This window comes from Hyla sarda, chromosome 3 (genome assembly GCF_029499605.1).
Source record: "Hyla sarda isolate aHylSar1 chromosome 3, aHylSar1.hap1, whole genome shotgun sequence".
NCBI lineage: Eukaryota > Metazoa > Chordata > Amphibia > Anura > Hylidae > Hyla > Hyla sarda.
This window is the reverse complement of record NC_079191.1, coordinates 369813417-369822751: the sequence shown is the minus strand read 5'-3', so window position 1 is coordinate 369822751 and position 9335 is coordinate 369813417.

Here is a 9335-nt window from a genome sequence, read left to right as displayed (position 1 = left end):
TTATTGCAGAATTTAGAAAAGGTGTTCCATGCAGTGTTATAAACCTTTTGTGTGTTCTGAGACAGGGAGCTATATATGAGGTGTCTAGCAACTGACAGATGTGTCTTCAATCCAAGATTAATGCCTGGAAAGGAGGAACCAGAAACCCTGCAGGATCAGCTTTTGGCATCACCTGGAAAAAGAGCGAGAAGTTAAGCCTGAATATCGCATCAGCAGCAACATTTCTAACACCGTCAATATGTGCGCATGTGTAGTGAAAGTTGTGACACAAGGATAACCAGACTAATCTCCTAGCTAAGGACATAATCACTGAGGATATGAATCAACCCTTGAGCAAGATATCAACTGTGGCCTTATTATCCGAAACAAAGAGGACTGTCTTCTTATGCCATGCATGCCCCCACACACTTGCTGCCGCCACTATCGGTTACAACTCGAATAGAGCTGAATTACTAGAAAAAACAGCCAACACTTTCGGGGGGCCAAACATCAGCCAACTAATGATTCTTCCATATAGCCGCAAACCCCAGAGTGGACGCTGCATTTGAGAAAATCAGTGAAGACCGATTATCGACCCCGGGTATAAAAAACGACACTCCATTCCAGTCTGACAAAACCATATCCCATATGGCAAGGTCTGCTATCGCATGTCTATCCAAATGCGCCACACTGTCCTGTCTTGGAACAGATGACATGAGATCAAGTAGTCTGGAAATGAAAGTCCGACCCTGAGGAATAACCCTCTTTGCAATATTTAGCATTTCTAAAATGGACTGTAGCTCAACCTTACTAACATGTGGAGACAGCAACAAATTATGTATAGTCAATGCGGGACAACTTGTCTACTGGAAGCCTGGCTTCCATGGCATGCGTATCTAGCACTATACCCAAGAATGTCAAGGACTTATTGGGCCTTCTACCTTTTTGCTGCAAACAGGGACAGCCAACTGCTCAAATGCTGCCAACAACACCTTAAGATCTCTAGGATTACTACTTAACAACACTCAATCAACAAGAAATCATCCACATAATGTATCACATGTGAGCAATCGAACCTATAATCGATCCCATGATATTTCCATAACTCAGGCATTATGGGAAGAAGCTTGAAGACATGAGATTTATCTGCCTTAGATAGCCAAGCTCCTCCCCCCATGCTCAGAATTATGGCAATAGATTTGTCAATAGAAGCGTATTTTAATGCAATCTCCTCCGCAGGGATGAGGGAATTCAGACTGGGTGTAGATGTGGAATAAGGTGCGGACAAGTCATAGATTTGTCTCAGTTTATTGCTGAATTCACTCCCGACTAGGTGGAGAGGTCTGACTCGCCATACATCGAAAGGGGACACATCAAAGGGGGCCTACAATGAAACCCTTGTCAATCTCAGCCTGGATCAACGTATCAACAGCTACAGGGTTTAAAAATGCTGATTTTAAATCCCCCCCCCCCCCCCCCCCCGGTAATGCACCAAAACCAATGTGAAAGCCTTACAAAAAGCCGTTCACCAAAAATTTCATAAACTGATGATCAGGATGATCCTGCAGAAACAAATCCACCACGGCTAGTCACGTTCTACTACATTTTTGAGGACAGGCTGAAATTGGATGAGACCTGAAACAGACTGCATATACGTGCAGCAACCCACACTGATTGTAGTTGCAAACAGCGTAGTTGCAGTTATTACATATCTTGGACTTACCCAGATATTTGATAGGTCTGCCAAGCTTATCTACTAAGCCAGATACTTCCGCTACATTATTGACAGTACTGCACCACCCAGTGGTAAGTGCTATAGACTGGCATCATGCGCAATTCCGGTGCATGATCAAAAATGAATTACCTACCAAACAACAGACTAATCCAAAACAAAAGGCCCAGCGTAATCTGTAAGACATAAAAAATTTACATAATGCATATATGACCACATGGGTCATGTGTCGTGAACAAACTATACACACAATACCACCTGGGCACTAGTCCAGATATGCCTAACCTAATAAATTGCAATGGCAACCCCTCATAGTGTGACAACATACAAAATACCCCCTATTGTTTCATGCAATATTCATACCCTCGTGCGCTAATGGCCAGTTGTGGCCTGAAGATGCCACAGCCCAGCTCCGACTGCTGTATATGCCTCACGCTGAGTACCACTGTGTCCCGAAACAAGACCACTGTCCGCAAGTATCAAGAACATGTGCCTACCGGTAGTTCTCAGCCCCCTCAGCCCCACGCCACGGGACCCGTAACAGATGATTGTTGCCGGGGCTGAGAACCCCGGTCATAGCTACTCACCACCCTAGCCAACGCCACGCTTCCAAGTTGCTGTCAGCTGACTACGAACTTCTGGTCAGCTGTCGATAGTGTGAGAAACCCACGGTGTACCGTACCTGCGCAACCGTGAGTTCTTAAAGGCACCACTGCCCCTCCCACAAACACAAGCTAAAGGATTTTAGCCTTCTCACTTATACTCACATAGTACCTTGCATTTGAGTACCTTGCAAAGCCAATGCAGCAGTAACCCTTTCTCCTTCCACATGCAATCTATAATACTGTACTGTGTAGATATTCAGCCCAACACTGTGCTAGCTTGCTCGGTGCACTTTTACTATCATTATGTCATGTCATAGCAATGAGAAGTATGTGCTCTTCTGTGATTGGCCAGAGAATTAAGAATGGAAGTGCTTGTGTGTACTACTAGAAAACAGCCCAGCTCTGGTCTTGCCCTCTGAAATTCTGAGAATTAGAAATAACTGAGAACCATGGAGGGGCCTCTTAGGAGCCAAAAACAGCAATAGGAGCACTACAATCAGTTTGTCCCCACTTTTGAATGGACAAATATGATTTAAAGTCACCTTCAAACTGCTTCAAGTGTCTGTGCTAGGCCTTGTTGCTCAGGTGAAGCTGTAATATTCAATGTAATCTTTGCCTGCTAATTTATATTGTTTTGCACTGTATCTTTAAGAAATGTACAGGATATTTGTAAGGAGGTATGATGCAGAGTACCCATGTGACCCTGATTGCTAAGCCATTTATAGTGTAGGGGGGAGGAGCTATTCAGTTCTATTTCAGCGTTCAGTTCCATATCTGGCATCAGTGTACTTCTTTCCTTGGACCATGTAGGTTAACGGTGCCCTGGCGTCACAAAGTGATACATCCAACCACCCCAAGTCATGTACCATACCACAGTCTGTCCAACTCCTAGTGGCTGCCACACTGGGAGTTGAAGTTTTTCAACAGCTGGGGGCACACTGTTTGGAAAACACTAATGTAAAGGTTAGCATTCATTTGCATAATTGCACCATTTGTGAACCATTGTTGTGCCACATCACCATAAATTCTGGGTACATTTGGCTGCATATGACCTGCTCTAGTAGTAGCAGCAGCAGCAAGGATGGTAAACTGGTGGTAGTTGTAGTATCCAGCAAACAGCAGGGGTGGTGGACTAGTGTTAGTTGTAGCCAGGGGACAGTAGGCATTGGTGGACAAATGATAATTGTAGCCAGGCCTTGTGATGCCACTCCATGTGCTTATGTAGAGTTGTATTTTCTATGCCCTGCTTTATGTTTACAGAGATGGCACTGTGCCACGTTTTCTGCATTTGGTAAGGTAGAAAATAATTTTCACACAGCAAAAACAAACAAACAAAAAAAAAAAAACGAATAAGTACACCACCATATGCCAGCAGACCTACGTCTGGTATATTTGACAGATGTTCTGCCCCTTCCTCCACTCCGCTCTTCTTTGGTGACAGTACCACCACTACCCTCCAGTTCTGAACACGTTTCCTTCACCTGATTCCTACATCCTTCAAAAACTACATTGTCTTCAATCAAACTCCAATTCATTGTCCCCAGGGCCAGATTAACAGTGTCATTGGCCTGGTGCTAAAGATTTTGGTGGTCCTTTTTATGGAAATATATAAAATTTATAAATTCAGATCTCAGACCCCTGAATAAATTGAAGAAAGTCACAGCAGGTGTTCAGCCCTATGTAGTCACAGCAACACTGCCCCCTTAGTCTCTTCCATCATGCAGTAGCAACATATCTCCTACGAGCTTACTCACATTGGAATCTCAGCAGCCAGCCCCTATCTTGTTTCCTTAAAGTAGTATCTGCCCCTACACAGAGCCATTTTGGACAGTGTCCTATTAGAAATGCCCAGACCTGCTTTTGCCTCCTGGTAACTGTGCTGTGGCCTGCACTTGGCGCATCAGGCTCAAAGCATGTGGTGTCAGGGAATACCCTTGGATGAGGAGCCTGTCCTGCACACTAGAGGAGGCAACTGGCACAATGTAGAGAGGACTCAGAGCAGCACAGCTACAATGATGCCTGTCACTGCGTCTGTAAGGAATGCTGCAGCCATACACGGGGTCCACCTACTCACACCACAGTGATTATTATGGTACAACTAAAACTTGGTGTGAGACAATATCTTGCAACCAAACCAGTTCCACACACGCAAGTGTGGTGTCCCGGCACCGGATTGCCTCCGCTGCCTTGTGATGAGGTCCCCAAAGTCAGAGTCCCTAGGTGTAGGTGGGGTCCTCATCCTTATTTAGCCCCTTGTCACCCCTTTTGTAATTAAAATTATTTAAATTTAAAATGTATATATTTGTATAGTAAGTGTACTTACCTAGTTAGCGTCGCAGGACCTGCGGGTCACGTGATGCGTTCCAAAGACTCTATGGTTTGTAGTTCAAGGACCTTTGGAGGAAGTCAGGTGTTTACCCATCAGGCTATGTAACGGTGAGTGACAGCTGACTTGGACCAATCCAAAACGGCCCTGCCCCTGCCCATATAAGGGAGCGGCAGCCATTGCTCACTCTCTTTCCTCGTGGGCTGTTGACAGGGAAGGATCTGCGCTGCTGTCATCAGTGAGTTAGGCCTGAGCCTTGCGGCGACGGATGATCGTTTCAAAACCATGAGTGTAATCAATCCCTAAGTACTCTGCAAGATCACCGGACCGTATCTAACCCCTAAATCCGGGCGGATCTTCGCAATTAACCCTAAATTCAGAGACTTATATCAAAAGTCAAGGTCCGCAACAACTGTCAGTCACTGAGGTGTATGGAGACTGTATTAATGAGATTGTTACTGTTCATTGGATGTACCACATGTCTTTAAGTAAAGTTTATCCAAGTTCAAGTTCAACTACCTTGTGGACCTTCAGTCATTTTATGCATGCACCTATCGTTACTGGGAAGGGCGGCGATAGGCCGGAGAATTATCTCAGCATACTAGCCCTCAGCCTGGCGTCACGAACAATAGGGTTAACCTTAACCCCTGATATACTGAAGCAAAACCCTGACTACACTAACCCTACCCCAGAGGCCTACCACAAAGCCTTTTTGGCGTCGCATGAACAGGATTCGGGTGTGTGCCTACTACAGTCGCCACTAGTGAAAGTGTACTCCCACCCAGAAAACAAATTTTATTCATGTGCTGTAAACTGCGTTGCTGTGTATGGGAGCAGTGCTTGTGGTGCACCATACAAGGGGGCCACGAGAAATGTAAGGGGGGAGGCAAAAATTCATCTACAACTAAGATGTGTAAACTGCGCAATGCCAGAGTTCATGCTGTGATCCTCTGGTCCGGTCGGCACAGGCGGAGCCAAATTGCTGCCGGAAAAGCACGCGAAGAAAGCCCGTGCTGCGCCACGCCCCGCCCCTGGGCGTAGCTGCCAAGTTACTGTGTCACAACCGAAAGGGAACTTGGAGATACAGGAGTCGTCTCTGGAGGGACCGGAAGTCGGGACTGCACCAAGAACGTCCTTCCTGCCGGCTGCCATTTTGGGGAAGCCCACTACAAAAGACGCCACGCACAGCGACCTCTTCAGTCTGCACAAAGAGCCGGAGAGTACAGACATGGTGGAGAGCAGCGTCCAGGGCCGGCCTTAGGTGTTCAGGCACCCTGTGCGAGCTAACCTTGTGGCACCCCCCCCCCCCCCCCCTATTACCCCATAAACATACACAAAGAGCAAAAAAATCTTTGTAACAAATATTTTTTTTTATATTTAATCATTCCCCTGCCCCCTTAATCAGTCCCATGTCCCCCTTAATCAGATGCAGTATAGTTCCCCCACATTAGGTGCAGTATAGCTCCCCACGTTAGGTGCAGTATAGTTCCCCACATTAGGTGCAGTATAGTTCCTCACATTAGGTGCAGTATAGCTCCCCACATTAGGTGCAGTATAGCTCCCCCACATTGGGTGCAGTACAAGGTTCCCCCACATTAGGTGCAGTATAGTTTCCCACATTAGGTGCAGTATAGCTCCCCACATTAGGTGCAGTATAGCTCCCCCACATTAGGTTTGCAGTATTGCTCCCCCACATTAGGTGCAGTATAGCTCCCCCACATTAGGTGCAGTATAGCTCCCCCACATTAGGTGCAGTATAGTTCCCCCACATTAGGTGCAGTATAGTTCCCCCACATTAGGTGCAGTATAGTTCCCCACATTAGGTGCAGTATAGCTCCCCACATTAGGTGCAGTATAGCTCCCCCACATTAGATTGGCAGTATAGCTCCCCCACATTAGGTTCAGTATAGCTCCCCCACATTAGGTGCAGTATAATGTCCCCCCACATTAGGTGCAGTATAGTTCCCCCACATTAGGTGCAGTATAGTTCCCCACATTAGGTGCAGTATAGCTCCCCACATTAGGTGCAGTATAGCTCCCCCACATTAGATTGGCAGTATAGCTCCCCCACATTAGGTACAGTATAGCTCCCCCACATTAGGTGCAGTATAATGTCCCCCCACATTAGGTGCAGTATAGTTCCCCACATTAGGTGCAGTATAGTTCCCCACATTAGGTGCAGTATAGCTCCCCACATTAGGTGCAGTATAGCTCCCCCACATTAGATTGGCAGTATAGCTCCCCCACATTAGGTGCAGTATAGCTCCCCCACATTAGGTGCAGTATAATGTCCCCCCACATTAGGTGCAGTATAGTTCCCCACATTAGGTGCAGTATAGTTCCCCACATTAGGTGCAGTATAGTTCCCCCACATTAGGTGCAGTATAGCTCCCCACATAAGGTGCAGTATAGCTCCCCCACATTAGGTTGGCAGTATAGCTCCCTACATTAGGTGCAGTATAGTTCCCCCACATTAGGTGCAGTATAGCTCCCCCACATTAAGTGCAGTATAATGTTCCCCCACATTAGGTGCAGTATAGCTCCCCACATTAGGTGCAGTATAGCTCCCCCACATTAGGTTGGCAGTATGGCTCCCTACATTAGGTGCAGTATAGTTCCCCCACATTAGGTGCAGTATAGTTCCCCACATTAGGTGCAGTATAGTTCCTCACATTAGGTGCCAAGTTACTGTGTCACAACCGAAAGGGAACTTGGAGATACAGGAGTCGTCTCTGGAGGGATCGGAAGTCGGGACTGCACCAAGAACGTCCTTCCTGCCGGCTGCCATTTTGGGGAAGCCCACTACAAAAGACGCCACGCACAGCGACCTCTTCAGTCTGCACAAAGAGCCAGAGAGTACAGACATGGTGGAGAGCAGCGTCCAGGGCCGGCCTTAGGTGTTCAGGCACCCTGTGCGAGCTAACCTTGTGGCGCCCCCCCCCCCCCAATTACCCCATAAACATACACAAAGAGCAAAAAAATCTTTGTAACAAATATTTTTTTTTTATATTTAATCATTCCCCTGCCCCCTTAATCAGTCCCATGCCCCCCTTAATCAGATGCAGTATAGTTCCCCCACATTAGGTGCAGTATAGCTCCCCACGTTAGGTGCAGTATAGTTCCCCACATTAGGTGCAGTATAGTTCCTCACATTAGGTGCAGTATAGCTCCCCACATTAGGTGCAGTATAGCTCCCCCACATTAGGTGCAGTACAATGTTCCCCCACATTAGGTGCAGTATAGTTCCCCACATTAGGTGCAGTATAGTTCCCCACATTAGGTGCAGTATAGCTCCCCACATTAGGTGCAGTATAGCTCCCCCACATTAGGTTTGCAGTATTGCTCCCCCACATTAGGTGCAGTATAATGTTCCCCCACATTAGGTGCAGTATAGTTCCCCCACATTAGGTGCAGTATAGTTCCCCCACATTAGGTGCAGTATAGTTCCCCACATTAGGTGCAGTATAGCTCCCCACATTAGGTGCAGTATAGCTCCCCCACATTAGATTGGCAGTATAGCTCCCCCACATTAGGTGCAGTATAGCTCCCCCACATTAGGTGCAGTATAATGTCCCCCCACATTAGTTGCAGTATAGTTCCCCACATTAGGTGCAGTATAGTTCCCCCACATTAGGTGCAGTATAGCTCCCCACATAAGGTGCAGTATAGCTCCCCCACATTAGGTTGGCAGTATAGCTCCCTACATTAGGTGCAGTATAGTTCCCCCACATTAGGTGCAGTATAGCTCCCCCACATTAGGTGCAGTATAATGTTCCCCCACATTAGGTGCAGTATAGCTCCCCACATTAGGTGCAGTATAGCTCCCCCACATTAGGTTGGCAGTATGGCTCCCTACATTAGGTGCAGTATAGTTCCCCCACATTAGGTGCAGTATAGTTCCCCACATTAGGTGCAGTATAGTTCCCCACATTAGGTGCAGTATAGCTCCCCGCATTAGGTGCAGTGTAGCTCCCCCACATTAGGTTGGCAGTATAGTTCCCCACATCAGGTGCAGTATAGCTCCTCACATTAGGTGCAGTATAGCTCCCCACATTAGGTGCAGTATAGTTCCCAACATTAGGTGCAGTATAGCTCCCACATTAGGGGAAGAAGCAGTTTCCCCACATTAGGTAGTAGCAGGTTCCCCCAAATTTGGTAGCATTGTCGTCCCCCCATCCCCCCTCTCCCCACCGACTCACACACACACAGGCAACCACACATGCACACACACACACAGACAGACAACCACACATGTGTGCGCACACACACATAGACAACCACACATGCACACACACACACACAGACACCCACACATAGACAACCTTACCTGACCTGCGCTTCTCTTCTCTCTGGCGGTGGACTGATGAGTGATATCACTGGCCTCCTGTGCGGGTCTGCGGAGGTACGTCACATGTGCGACGTCCCTCTTCAGAATCGGGCCACCAGCCAACCGGAGACGCGGAGGAGGTCGGGGTAAGTGAAACCTCCCTGTGTAATGTAGAAAACTGTGCCCTGAAGCGGAATGTGACCCTCCGCATAGGGACACAGTTGAGGGAGGGTAGTGGGAATGTAATGAGAGGGAGCGGCCTGCAAAGCAGAAAACTGTGTCCCTGTGCGGAGGGTCACATTCGGCTACAGGGCACAGTTTTCTTCATTACACCAGCATTTAGCGTTGCTTGCACGAAGCAGGGCT